The sequence below is a fragment of the Schistocerca gregaria genome, chromosome 8 (assembly GCF_023897955.1).
Source record: "Schistocerca gregaria isolate iqSchGreg1 chromosome 8, iqSchGreg1.2, whole genome shotgun sequence".
Lineage (NCBI taxonomy): Eukaryota > Metazoa > Arthropoda > Insecta > Orthoptera > Acrididae > Schistocerca > Schistocerca gregaria.
In genome coordinates, this window is record NC_064927.1 from 6,324,178 (window position 1) to 6,338,747 (window position 14,570).

At 45.5% G+C, this 14,570-nt stretch overlaps 7 non-coding genes across 7 annotated transcripts; all 7 read right to left on the reverse strand.

Moving 5' to 3' along the window:
• Window positions 1-1,161: 1,161 nt before the first annotated feature.
• Window positions 1,162-1,234, reverse strand: Trnak-cuu (transfer RNA lysine (anticodon CUU)). Its single transcript has one exon. It is a non-coding gene; the product is annotated as a tRNA-Lys (tRNA).
• Window positions 1,235-2,673: 1,439 nt separating this feature from the next.
• Window positions 2,674-2,746, reverse strand: Trnak-cuu (transfer RNA lysine (anticodon CUU)). Its single transcript has one exon. It is a non-coding gene; the product is annotated as a tRNA-Lys (tRNA).
• Window positions 2,747-4,182: 1,436 nt separating this feature from the next.
• Window positions 4,183-4,255, reverse strand: Trnak-cuu (transfer RNA lysine (anticodon CUU)). Its single transcript has one exon. It is a non-coding gene; the product is annotated as a tRNA-Lys (tRNA).
• Window positions 4,256-5,691: 1,436 nt separating this feature from the next.
• Trnak-cuu (transfer RNA lysine (anticodon CUU)) lies at window positions 5,692-5,764 on the reverse strand. Its single transcript has one exon. It is a non-coding gene; the product is annotated as a tRNA-Lys (tRNA).
• A 1,439-nt stretch (window positions 5,765-7,203) lies between these two features.
• On the reverse strand, window positions 7,204-7,276 carry Trnak-cuu (transfer RNA lysine (anticodon CUU)). Its single transcript has one exon. It is a non-coding gene; the product is annotated as a tRNA-Lys (tRNA).
• Window positions 7,277-8,715: 1,439 nt separating this feature from the next.
• Window positions 8,716-8,788, reverse strand: Trnak-cuu (transfer RNA lysine (anticodon CUU)). The gene has a single exon. It is a non-coding gene; the product is annotated as a tRNA-Lys (tRNA).
• A 1,438-nt stretch (window positions 8,789-10,226) lies between these two features.
• Window positions 10,227-10,299, reverse strand: Trnak-cuu (transfer RNA lysine (anticodon CUU)). The gene has a single exon. It is a non-coding gene; the product is annotated as a tRNA-Lys (tRNA).
• Window positions 10,300-14,570: the final 4,271 nt, after the last annotated feature.

The window sequence follows — 14,570 nt, forward strand, 5'->3', positions numbered from 1 at the left end:
CGGTGACGGCACTCTGCCGACCATTTCGCTAGTTAACACCGGTCTTGTAGTGTGTGTTTCAAGCTCAAGAGCATCTCCAAGCAGAAAATGGTCAACAGCAACATTCAGACGGTTTCGTACTGCTCAAATGCTACATTAAAACGGTATGTTTCTTTTTCAGAACTGATAAAACACGAGCGTGACAGCATTCGAACCTGTAATCTTCAGTTCCGAAGTCCGACGCCTTATCTATTAGGCCACACAGTCACTGACGACCAAGTGCAACTTGTATATGACTAATCTCGAAACGCTCACACCCCTGATAATTTGTGTTTTCGTTCTACACAGCCGCTGCCCTTGCTCTTTCCCACCCATTCGTTACATTCAACCTCTTACGTGACCGACCAAATATAGACTGGGAAACAAGACCACACACTTTGTGCATACGGAATCGAAGGCAGGGCGTGCCTCGCCGCATTTGCCACGATGGCCATTTGCTACTTCTGCAGAAGCGGCGGCGGCGACGACGACGACGACGACGACGACGACCGCGAGAGGCTCTGACATATGTGAGAAATACATCTATAAAATGTAATTCAGACTGCCTCGTCCCACCTTATGCTGAACCGCTTTGGCAAAGGCTTTATCTGCGCCATTCGCCTTAATCACATCTGAGAGTAATTCTTAATAAAAGGCATGTCGCTAATTGTTCGTCATCACAGATAGTGTTTGCTATACGGCCACGACGCGCAACTGATTTCCAAAATTCGACTTCTTCCTTTGAGGATGGAACTCACGACCTTTTGTTTACTAGTCCAGTGCTCTACCACTGAGCTAAAGAGGCGCGGCCTAGCGGTACCTTTGCGTACTTCGTCCTTACGGTCGTCTGGATCATCAGACTTCAGCTGACAACACTTCATATTACCGACTAATATTTGCAGCTATGGCGACCCATTACTGCTTGGCTACACATCTGACACGTAACCGATGTCCTCTCCAAACAACAACACTAGCATTTCAGAACATGTCTTTCACACATGTCTACAAAATCACCTTCACCTTCAAATACAGTTTCCTTGCGACTGACTGAGACGTAGGCAAAGTTTAAAGTTGCTATTTCCATTACATCACGTTAATCAGAAAAACGGTAATTTACATCTGCAGCGGAACAAAATTCCGTTTCGCCCAGCGTGGGGCTCGAACCCACGACCCTGAGATTAAGAGTCTCATGCTCTACCGACTGAGCTAGCCGGGATGCTTCGGTGAATACTTGCCGGGCAGCACGTCACACAGTACTCGTTTGGGTTGGGTGGTCCCATACAGAATCTCTCCATGCTGCCTAATGTTTTCCTAACGTCACACTCTTCACGTACTTCACTTTTATTTCATAATCATTTCTGAGAGGTAAGGAATTGCATGACAACCTGCAGAGCTAGTGGCGTCAAAATTAACACTCATACTTGATGTGACTCAAAAGGCGAACGAGTTACTTTCCGACGTTGTTTTAGATGTGCAAGTGCCAGTGGAAACTCGCGGTGACGGCACTCTGCCGACCATTTCGCTAGTTAACACCGGTCTTGTAGTGTGTGTTTCAAGCTCAAGAGCATCTCCAAGCAGAAAATGGTCAACAGCAACATTCAGACGGTTTCGTACTGCTCAAATGCTACATTAAAACGGTATGTTTCTTTTTCAGAACTGATAAAACACGAGCGTGACAGCATTCGAACCTGTAATCTTCAGTTCCGAAGTCCGACGCCTTATCTATTAGGCCACACAGTCACTGACGACCAAATGCAACTTGTATATGACTAATCTCGAAACGCTCACATCCCTGATAATTTGTGTTTTCGTTCTACACAGCCGCTGCCCTTGCTCTTTCCCACCCATTCGTTACATTCAACCTCTTACGTGACCGACCAAATATAGACTGGGAAACAAGACCACACACTTTGTGCATACGGAATCGAAGGCAGGGCGTGCCTCGCCGCATTTGCCACGATGGCCATTTGCTACTTCTGCAGAAGCGGCGGCGGCGACGACGACGACGACGACGACGACGACCGCGAGAGGCTCTGACATATGTGAGAAATACATCTATAAAATGTAATTCAGACTGCCTCGTCCCACCTTATGCTGAACCGCTTTGGCAAAGGCTTTATCTGCGCCATTCGCCTTAATCACATCTGAGAGTAATTCTTAATAAAAGGCATGTTGCTAATTGTTCGTCATCACAGATAGTGTTTGCTATACGGCCACGACGCGCAACTGATTTCCAAAATTCGACTTCTTCCTTTGAGGATGGAACTCACGACCTTTGGTTTACTAGTCCAGTGCTCTGCCACTGAGCTAAAGAGGCGCGGCCTAGCGGTACCTTTGCGTACTTCGTCCTTACGGTCGTCTGGATCATCAGACTTCAGCTGACAACACTTCATATTACCGACTAATATTTGCAGCTATGGCGACCCATTACTGCTTGGCTACACATCTGACACGTAACCGATGTCCTCTCCAAACAACAACACTAGCATTTCAGAACATGTCTTTCACACATGTCTACAAAATCACCTTCACCTTCAAATACAGTTTCCTTGCGACTGACTGAGACGTAGGCAAAGTTTAAAGTTGCTATTTCCATTACATCACGTTAATCAGAAAAACGGTAATTTACATCTGCAGCGGAACAAAATTCCGTTTCGCCCAGCGTGGGGCTCGAACCCACGACCCTGAGATTAAGAGTCTCATGCTCTACCGACTGAGCTAGCCGGGCTGCTTCGGTGAATACTTGCCGGGCAGCACGTCACACAGTACTCGTTTGGGTTGGGTGGTCCCATACAGAATCTCTCCATGCTGCCTAATGTTTTCCTAACGTCACACTCTTCACGTACTTCACTTTTATTTCATAATCATTTCTGAGTGGTAAGGAATTGCATGACAACCTGCAGAGCTAGTGGCGTCAAAATTAACACTCATACTTGATGTGACTCAAAAGGCGAACGAGTTACTTTCCGACGTTGTTTTAGATGTGCAAGTGCCAGTGGAAACTCGCGGTGACGGCACTCTGCCGACCATTTCGCTAGTTAACACCGGTCTTGTAGTGTGTGTTTCAAGCTCAAGAGCATCTCCAAGCAGAAAATGGTCAACAGCAACATTCAGACGGTTTCGTACTGCTCAAATGCTACATTAAAACGGTATGTTTCTTTTTCAGAACTGATAAAACACGAGCGTGACAGCATTCGAACCTGTAATCTTCAGTTCCGAAGTCCGACGCCTTATCTATTAGGCCACACAGTCACTGACGACCAAGTGCAACTTGTATATGACTAATCTCGAAACGCTCACACCCCTGATAATTTGTGTTTTCGTTCTACACAGCCGCTGCCCTTGCTCTTTCCCACCCATTCGTTACATTCAACCTCTTACGTGACCGACCAAATATAGACTGGGAAACAAGACCACACACTTTGTGCATACGGAATCGAAGGCAGGGCGTGCCTCGCCGCATTTGCCACGATGGCCATTTGCTACTTCTGCAGAAGCGGCGGCGGCGACGACGACGACGACGACGACGACCGCGAGAGGCTCTGACATATGTGAGAAATACATCTATAAAATGTAATTCAGACTGCCTCGTCCCACCTTATGCTGAACCGCTTTGGCAAAGGCTTTATCTGCGCCATTCGCCTTAATCACATCTGAGAGTAATTCTTAATAAAAGGCATGTCGCTAATTGTTCGTCATCACAGATAGTGTTTGCTATACGGCCACGACGCGCAACTGATTTCCAAAATTCGACTTCTTCCTTTGAGGATGGAACTCACGACCTTTTGTTTACTAGTCCAGTGCTCTACCACTGAGCTAAAGAGGCGCGGCCTAGCGGTACCTTTGCGTACTTCGTCCTTACGGTCGTCTGGATCATCAGACTTCAGCTGACAACACTTCATATTACCGACTAATATTTGCAGCTATGGCGACCCATTACTGCTTGGCTACACATCTGACACGTAACCGATGTCCTCTCCAAACAACAACACTAGCATTTCAGAACATGTCTTTCACACATGTCTACAAAATCACCTTCACCTTCAAATACAGTTTCCTTGCGACTGACTGAGACGTAGGCAAAGTTTAAAGTTGCTATTTCCATTACATCACGTTAATCAGAAAAACGGTAATTTACATCTGCAGCGGAACAAAATTCCGTTTCGCCCAGCGTGGGGCTCGAACCCACGACCCTGAGATTAAGAGTCTCATGCTCTACCGACTGAGCTAGCCGGGATGCTTCGGTGAATACTTGCCGGGCAGCACGTCACACAGTACTCGTTTGGGTTGGGTGGTCCCATACAGAATCTCTCCATGCTGCCTAATGTTTTCCTAACGTCACACTCTTCACGTACTTCACTTTTATTTCATAATCATTTCTGAGAGGTAAGGAATTGCATGACAACCTGCAGAGCTAGTGGCGTCAAAATTAACACTCATACTTGATGTGACTCAAAAGGCGAACGAGTTACTTTCCGACGTTGTTTTAGATGTGCAAGTGCCAGTGGAAACTCGCGGTGACGGCACTCTGCCGACCATTTCGCTAGTTAACACCGGTCTTGTAGTGTGTGTTTCAAGCTCAAGAGCATCTCCAAGCAGAAAATGGTCAACAGCAACATTCAGACGGTTTCGTACTGCTCAAATGCTACATTAAAACGGTATGTTTCTTTTTCAGAACTGATAAAACACGAGCGTGACAGCATTCGAACCTGTAATCTTCAGTTCCGAAGTCCGACGCCTTATCTATTAGGCCACACAGTCACTGACGACCAAGTGCAACTTGTATATGACTAATCTCGAAACGCTCACACCCCTGATAATTTGTGTTTTCGTTCTACACAGCCGCTGCCCTTGCTCTTTCCCACCCATTCGTTACATTCAACCTCTTACGTGACCGACCAAATATAGACTGGGAAACAAGACCACACACTTTGTGCATACGGAATCGAAGGCAGGGCGTACCTCGCCGCATTTGCCACGATGGCCATTTGCTACTTCTGCAGAAGCGGCGGCGGCGACGACGACGACGACGACGACGACCGCGAAAGGCTCTGACATATGTGAGAAATACATCTATAAAATGTAATTCAGACTGCCTCGTCCCACCTTATGCTGAACCGCTTTGGCAAAGGCTTTATCTGCGCCATTCGCCTTAATCACATCTGAGAGTAATTCTTAATAAAAGGCATGTCGCTAATTGTTCGTCATCACAGATAGTGTTTGCTATACGGCCACGACGCGCAACTGATTTCCAAAATTCGACTTCTTCCTTTGAGGATGGAACTCACGACCTTTGGTTTATTAGTCCAGTGCTCTACCGCTGAGCTAAAGAGGCGCGGCCTAGCGGTACCTTTGCGTACTTCGTCCTTACGGTCGTCTGGATCGTCAGACTTCAGCTGACAACACTTCATATTACCGACTAATATTTGCAGCTATGGCGACCCATTACTGCTTGGCTACACATCTGACACGTAACCGATGTCCTCTCCAAACAACAACACTAGCATTTCAGAACATGTCTTTCACACATGTCTACAAAATCACCTTCACCTTCAAATACAGTTTCCTTGCGACTGACTGAGACGTAGGCAAAGTTTAAAGTTGCTATTTCCATTACATCACGTTAATCAGAAAAACGGTAATTTACATCTGCAGCGGAACAAAATTCCGTTTCGCCCAGCGTGGGGCTCGAACCCACGACCCTGAGATTAAGAGTCTCATGCTCTACCGACTGAGCTAGCCGGGCTGCTTCGGTGAATACTTGCCGGGCAGCACGTCACACAGTACTCGTTTGGGTTGGGTGGTCCCATACAGAATCTCTCCATGCTGCCTAATGTTTTCCTAACGTCACACTCTTCACGTACTTCACTTTTATTTCATAATCATTTCTGAGAGGTAAGGAATTGCATGACAACCTGCAGAGCTAGTGGCGTCAAAATTAACACTCATACTTGATGTGACTCAAAAGGCGAACGAGTTACTTTCCGACGTTGTTTTAGATGTGCAAGTGCCAGTGGAAACTCGCGGTGACGGCACTCTGCCGACCATTTCGCTAGTTAACACCGGTCTTGTAGTGTGTGTTTCAAGCTCAAGAGCATCTCCAAGCAGAAAATGGTCAACAGCAACATTCAGACGGTTTCGTACTGCTCAAATGCTACATTAAAACGGTATGTTTCTTTTTCAGAACTGATAAAACACGAGCGTGACAGCATTCGAACCTGTAATCTTCAGTTCCGAAGTCCGACGCCTTATCTATTAGGCCACACAGTCACTGACGACCAAGTGCAACTTGTATATGACTAATCTCGAAACGCTCACACCCCTGATAATTTGTGTTTTCGTTCTACACAGCCGCTGCCCTTGCTCTTTCCCACCCATTCGTTACATTCAACCTCTTACGTGACCGACCAAATATAGACTGGGAAACAAGACCACACACTTTGTGCATACGGAATCGAAGGCAGGGCGTGCCTCGCCGCATTTGCCACGATGGCCATTTGCTACTTCTGCAGAAGCGGCGGCGACGACGACGACGACGACGACGACGACGACCGCGAGAGGCTCTGACATATGTGAGAAATACATCTATAAAATGTAATTCAGACTGCCTCGTCCCACCTTATGCTGAACCGCTTTGGCAAAGGCTTTATCTGCGCCATTCGCCTTAATCACATCTGAGAGTAATTCTTAATAAAAGGCATGTCGCTAATTGTTCGTCATCACAGATAGTGTTTGCTATACGGCCACGACGCGCAACTGATTTCCAAAATTCGACTTGTTCCTTTGAGGATGGAACTCACGACCTTTGGTTTACTAGTCCAGTGCTCTACCGCTGAGCTAAAGAGGCGCGGCCTAGCGGTACCTTTGCGTACTTCGTCCTTACGGTCGTCTGGATCATCAGACTTCAGCTGACAACACTTCATATTACCGACTAATATTTGCAGCTATGGCGACCCATTACTGCTTGGCTACACATCTGACACGTAACCGATGTCCTCTCCAAACAACAACACTAGCATTTCAGAACATGTCTTTCACACATGTCTACAAAATCACCTTCACCTTCAAATACAGTTTCCTTGCGACTGACTGACACGTAGGCAAAGTTTAAAGTTGCTATTTCCATTACATCACGTTAATCAGAAAAACGGTAATTTACATCTGCAGCGGAACAAAATTCCGTTTCGCCCAGCGTGGGGCTCGAACCCACGACCCTGAGATTAAGAGTCTCATGCTCTACCGACTGAGCTAGCCGGGCTGCTTCGGTGAATACTTGCCGGGCAGCACGTCACACAGTACTCGTTTGGGTTGGGTGGTCCCATACAGAATCTCTCCATGCTGCCTAATGTTTTCCTAACGTCACACTCGTCACGTACTTCACTTTTACTTCATAATCGTTTCTGAGAGGTAAGGAATTGCATGACAACCTGCAGAGCTAGTGGCGTCAAAATTAACACTCATACTTGATGTGACTCAAAAGGCGAACGAGTTACTTTCCGACGTTGTTTTAGATGTGCAAGTGCCAGTGGAAACTCGCAGTGACGGCACTCTGCCGACCATTTCGCTAGTTAACACCGGTCTTGTAGTGTGTGTTTCAAGCTCAAGAGCATCTCCAAGCAGAAAATGGTCAACAGCAACATTCAGACGGTTTCGTACTGCTCAAATGCTACATTAAAACGGTATGTTTCTTTTTCAGAACTGATAGAACACGAGCGTGACAGCATTCGAACCTGTAATCTTCAGTTCCGAATTCCGACGCCTTATCAATTAGGCCACACAGTCACTGACGACCAAGTGCAACTTGTATATGACTAATCTCGAAACGCTCACACCCCTGATAATTTGTGTTTTCGTTCTACACAGCCGCTGCCCTTGCTCTTTCCAACCCATTCGTTACATTCAACCTCTTACGTGACCGACCAAATATAGACTGGGAAACAATACCACACACTTTGTGCATACGGAATCGAAGGCAGGGCGTGCCTCGCCGCATTTGCCACGATGGCCATTTGCTACTTCTGCAGAAGCGGCGGCGGCGACGACGACGACGACGACGACGACGACCGCGAGAGGCTCTGACATATGTGAGAAATACATCTATAAAATGTAATTCAGACTGCCTCGTCCCACCTTATGCTGAACCGCTTTGGCAAAGGCTTTATCTGCGCCATTCGCCTTAATCACATCTGAGAGTAATTCTTAATAAAAGGCATGTCGCTAATTGTTCGTCATCACAGATAGTGTTTGCTATACGGCCACGACGCGCAACTGATTTCCAAAATTCGACTTGTTCCTTTGAGGATGGAACTCACGACCTTTGGTTTACTAGTCCAGTGCTCTACCGCTGAGCTAAAGAGGCGCGGCCTAGCGGTACCTTTGCGTACTTCGTCCTTACGGTCGTCTGGATCATCAGACTTCAGCTGATAACACTTCATATTACCGACTAATATTTGCAGCTATGGCGACCCATTACTGCTTGGCTACACATCTGACACGTAACCGATGTCCTCTCCAAACAACAACACTAGCATTTCAGAACATGTCTTTCACACATGTCTACAAAATCACCTTCACCTTTAAATACAGTTTCCTTGCGACTGACTGAGACGTAGGCAAAGTTTAAAGTTGCTATTTCCATTACATCACGTTAATCAGAAAAACGGTAATTTACATCTGCAGCGGAACAAAATTCCGTTTCGCCCAGCGTGGGGCTCGAACCCACGACCCTGAGATTAAGAGTCTCATGCTCTACCGACTGAGCTAGCCGGGCTGCTTCGGTGAATACTTGCCGGGCAGCACGTCACACAGTACTCGTTTGGGTTGGGTGGTCCCATACAGAATCTCTCCATGCTGCCTAATGTTTTCCTAACGTCACACTCGTCACGTACTTCACTTTTATTTCATAATCGTTTCTGAGAGGTAAGGAATTGCATGACAACCTGCAGAGCTAGTGGCGTCAAAATTAACACTCATACTTGATGTGACTCAAAAGGCGAACGAGTTACTTTCCGACGTTGTTTTAGATGTGCAAGTGCCAGTGGAAACTCGCGGTGACGGCACTCTGCCGACCATTTCGCTAGTTAACACCGGTCTTGTAGTGTGTGTTTCAAGCTCAAGAGCATCTCCAAGCAGAAAATGGTCAACAGCAACATTCAGACGGTTTCGTACTGCTCAAATGCTACATTAAAACGGTATGTTTCTTTTTCAGAACTGATAGAACACGAGCGTGACAGCATTCGAACCTGTAATCTTCAGTTCCGAAGTCCGACGCCTTATCAATTAGGCCACACAGTCACTGACGACCAAGTGCAACTTGTATATGACTCATCTCGAAACGCTCACACCCCTGATAATTTGTGTTTTCGTTCTACACAGCCGCTGCCCTTGCTCTTTCCCACCCATTCGTTACATTCAACCTCTTACGTGACCGACCAAATATAGACTGGGAAACAATACCACACACTTTGTGCATACGGAATCGAAGGCAGGGCGTGCCTCGCCGCATTTGCCACGATGGCCATTTGCTACTTCTGCAGAAGCGGCGGCGGCGACGACGACGACGACGACGACGACGACCGCGAGAGGCTCTGACATATGTGAGAAATACATCTATAAAATGTAATTCAGACTGCCTCGTCCCACCTTATGCTGAACCGCTTGGCAAATGCTTTATCTGCGCCATTCGCCTTAATCACATCTGAGAGTAATTCTTAATAAAAGGCATGTCGCTAATTGTTCGTCATCACAGATACTGTTTGCTATACGGCCACGACGCGCAACTGATTTCCAAAATTCTACTTCTTCCTTTGAGGATGGAACTCACGACCTTTTGTTTACTAGTCCAGTGCTCTACCACTGAGCTAAAGAGGCGCGGCCTAGCGGTACCTTTGCGTACTTCGTCCTTACGGTCGTCTGGATCATCAGACTTCAGCTGACAACACTTCATATTACCGACTAATATTTGCAGCTATGGCGACCCATTACTGCTTGGCTACACATCTGACACGTAACCGATGTCCTCTCCAAACAACAACACTAGCATTTCAGAACATGTCTTTCACACATGTCTACAAAATCACCTTCACCTTCAAATACAGTTTCCTTGCGACTGACTGAGACGTAGGCAAAGTTTAAAGTTGCTATTTCCATTACATCACGTTAATCAGAAAAACGGTAATTTACATCTGCAGCGGAACAAAATTCCGTTACGCCCAGCGTGGGGCTCGAACCCACGACTCTGAGATTAAGAGTCTCATGCTCTACCGACTGAGCTAGCCAGGCTGCTTCAGTGAATACTTGCCGGGCAGCACGTCACACAGTACTCGTTTGGGTTGGGTGGTCCCATACAGAATCTCTCCATGCTGCCTAATGTTTTCCTAACGTCACACTCTTCACGTACTTCACTTTTATTTCATAATCATTTCTGAGAGGTAAGGAATTGCATGACAACCTGCAGAGCTAGTGGCGTCAAAATTAACACTCATACTTGATGTGACTCAAAAGGCGAACGAGTTACTTTCCGACGTTGTTTTAGATGTGCAAGTGCCAGTGGAAACTCGCGGTGACGGCACTCTGCCGACCATTTCGCTAGTTAACACCGGTCTTGTAGTGTGTGTTTCAAGCTCAAGAGCATCTCCAAGCAGAAAATGGTCAACAGCAACATTCAGATGGTTTCGTACTGCTCAAATGCTACATTAAAACGGTATGTTTCTTTTTCAGAACTGATAAAACACGAGCGTGACAGCATTCGAACCTGTAATCTTCAGTTCCGAAGTCCGACGCCTTATCTATTAGGCCACACAGTCACTGACGACCAAGTGCAACTTGTATATGACTAATCTCGAAACGCTCACACCCCTGATAATTTGTGTTTTCGTTCTACACAGCCGCTGCCCTTGCTCTTTCCCACCCATTCGTTACATTCAACCTCTTACGTGACCGACCAAATATAGACTGGGAAACAAGACCACACACTTTGTGCATACGGAATCGAAGGCAGGGCGTGCCTCGCCGCATTTGCCACGATGGCCATTTGCTACTTCTGCAGAAGCGGCGGCGGCGACGACGACGACGACGACGACGACCGCGAGAGGCTCTGACATATGTGAGAAATACATCTATAAAATGTAATTCAGACTGCCTCGTCCCACCTTATGCTGAACCGCTTTGGCAAAGGCTTTATCTGCGCCATTCGCCTTAATCACATCTGAGAGTAATTCTTAATAAAAGGCATGTCGCTAATTGTTCGTCATCACAGATAGTGTTTGCTATACGGCCACGACGCGCAACTGATTTCCAAAATTCGACTTGTTCCTTTGAGGATGGAACTCACGACCTTTGGTTTACTAGTCCAGTGCTCTACCGCTGAGCTAAAGAGGCGCGGCCTAGCGGTACCTTTGCGTACTTCGTCCTTACGGTCGTCTGGATCATCAGACTTCAGCTGATAACACTTCATATTACCGACTAATATTTGCAGCTATGGCGACCCATTACTGCTTGGCTACACATCTGACACGTAACCGATGTCCTCTCCAAACAACAACACTAGCATTTCAGAACATGTCTTTCACACATGTCTACAAAATCACCTTCACCTTTAAATACAGTTTCCTTGCGACTGACTGAGACGTAGGCAAAGTTTAAAGTTGCTATTTCCATTACATCACGTTAATCAGAAAAACGGTAATTTACATCTGCAGCGGAACAAAATTCCGTTTCGCCCAGCGTGGGGCTCGAACCCACGACCCTGAGATTAAGAGTCTCATGCTCTACCGACTTTTTTTTTTTTTTTTTTTTTTTTTTTTTTTTTTTTTTTTTTAGTCCGACGCCTTATCAATTTTTTTTTTTTTTTTTTTTTTTTTTTTTTTTTTTTTTATTTTCACCTTTCACACACTAAGCGAACGATCTGCCAACTTTTTTTTTTTTTTTTTTTTTTTTTTTTTTTTTTTTTTTTTTTTTTCTTTTCTTTCGTTAGCTTTTGCCTTTAGGTTCGCCGCGACCAACACTTACAATGCACTGACCACAAAAAATGGAGGCGCCGAGGCTTGAACCCTGCACCTTTCACATGCGAAGCGAACCCTCTACCAACTTTTTTTTTTTTTTTTTTTTTTTCTTTTTTTTTTTTTTTTTTTTTTTTTTTTTTTTTTTTTTTTTTTTTTTTTTAATGAAGTAGTGGCAGGCAGGCGGCGGCAAAGAGGGCAGGGGTCAAGAATCCTGAGGCCTGGCCTCGATGTCGCCCCCATACCAGTCACCCATTTGTATATGTGAAATTTTTTTAATTTTTTTATTTTTTATTTATAATTTTGTTTGAACCACTTTTTTTTTTTCCTCTTTTTTTTTTTTTTTTTTTTTTTTTTTTTTTTTTTTTTTTTTATGAGGATCTTCCAGAAGGGATCCATTCTTCCACCAGAACTCAATCCATTTCTTCTAGGTGAGTGAGGCGTTAACGGCAAAAAAAAAAAAAAAAAAATGATGACACTATCAACTATGTTAAGCAGTGTCGAACTAAAGTACCTTTTCTGGTTAGGATTAATAAATAAATAAATAAGAAATAAGTGATTAAAAAGGAATCTTCTCCTTTGTTGGTGCAAAATATAAGAAAACGAAAAGTGTTTGTTTTTTTCTCTAGTGTTGTCTTCACATCTTTCGTCTGTTATTGTCCTCTGCTGCTCCTCAATGATGTAGCGAATAGTCGGTTTCGCCTTACTTCGAAAGAAGGTTAAACATGCATTCATGTCTCGTGGTATAGTTTCGGGCGTTCTTTAAATATTACGTTCCCCGTCATGGCAAGACTGACGGGTCGAGTGTCGAATCGCATATCACACAATGGTCTTGCTTAAAAAGTTGGCAAAGGTCGCCTTGTAGTTACGTTCGCGTGCGATCATGCTGTGCTGCAGGGTCAGGTATAGAACGAAATCGTCTTTGTTCTTATCGCCAGTACTAAAAATATAGTGCACTGTGTGACCTATTATCCAGTTGACAGCATTCCGCTTTGTCCTGGGAAATGGGATTGCTTCAGGGTTGAGAAAGTCAGCTGGCGTTATCGCAGATGGTGAGGTCCTCTTGATGCTCGACAGTTTCTGTCGGGCGTAACCCCATATATCTTTCGTGGTACCACAGACGAAACGGTGTTCTTCGCTGTCTATGAGATTACACGTGACACACATTGGCGAGTCCTGCAAATGAATTGCATGAAGCCTGGACTGCGTCGGGATTTTTCTATTGACGGCAGCGTACCACGTCGCCTTTACTTGCGAAGGTAAGTAGGGGCTGTGGATGTTTTGCCACGTCGCGTCCCAGTTGTAGTTTGGAAATTTTTGTTCGATAACATTCCGTGATTTAGTTGCCACAAAGGAGTTGTAGATTGCCTTAACTGTCGTCAAATTCTTTTCAGAGACTGTTGTATGGACATAACTATACTCTAAGAGAAAACTCTTGAAGTGGTAGAGCGCAGTCGGTATATGGTGCACATCAATTGGCGGTTGAAGATCAGTCGGTGCGATTTCATTCAGGACAAGAGCGGTCAGACTGGTCGGTGACTGTTTCCATAGCTTGTAAGTTTTGCAGAAATAAAGAGCTTTCGCTTTTTTGTGTACATCGGTGAGACTGAGTCCGCCATCTCGCGTTGGGAGTGTCAAGGTGTCATATCGAACTTTAAAGATCTGGCCACGACATACAAAGTGTCCAAGCGCGGACAGCATGCATTTGGCTATATCGGTGGGGATGGGCAAAACTTGAGCCACATAATTGATTTTGGCAGTGATATAAATATTGGCCAATTCAACCTTTTGAAGCTCGTCCAATTTCCTGACGCTATGTAACTTCGCACAAGCACGAATTTTGTTGAGCAATTGCTTATAATTGGCGGCAATGGTGTGGCGGATGGTGTTCCGAAAATCGACACCGAGACACGTCATCCTAGTGATCTCTTTAAGCTGGCCATGACCGATCGCGCCTATGCCTTGCCCAACGTTCATGATCCCTGATTTCGTCCAATGCAGTTTCGCACCAGATGCCTTTTCATATTGTGAGATGATCAGGAGACCCCTCTCGACCTCATTGACATTCATAGCTAGGAAGGTAACATCATCAGCGTAAGCTCGGCACACTATCTTCTGCCCGTGTATGTGGAGTCCTTGTAAACGTTCCGTCAAGGTGACTAGCAGCGGTTCGATCGCAATGGCAAACAGCGCCATCGACATAGGGCAGCCCTGCCTAACAGAACTGTTTATCGGGACGGCGCGACTTGGCTGACCGTTAACGACAAGTTTGGATGTACTATTCCGTAACAATTTCTGTATGATGCTGATGAACTGCGGAGGAAAACCCAGGGTCTGCATTATCTGGAAAAGGTAAGGATGGTTCACTCTGTCGAAAGCCTGTGCGAAATCTAAAGTTACGATAGCACATCGGATTTTGCAAGCGTCCGCAACAGAAATCACATCTCGATAGTCTGATAATGTCTGATATATAGCTCTGTCCTTTCCAACACTCGTTTGATGTGATCCAATGACGGTATGCATCACAGTTTTCATTCTCGTTGCGAGAATGCG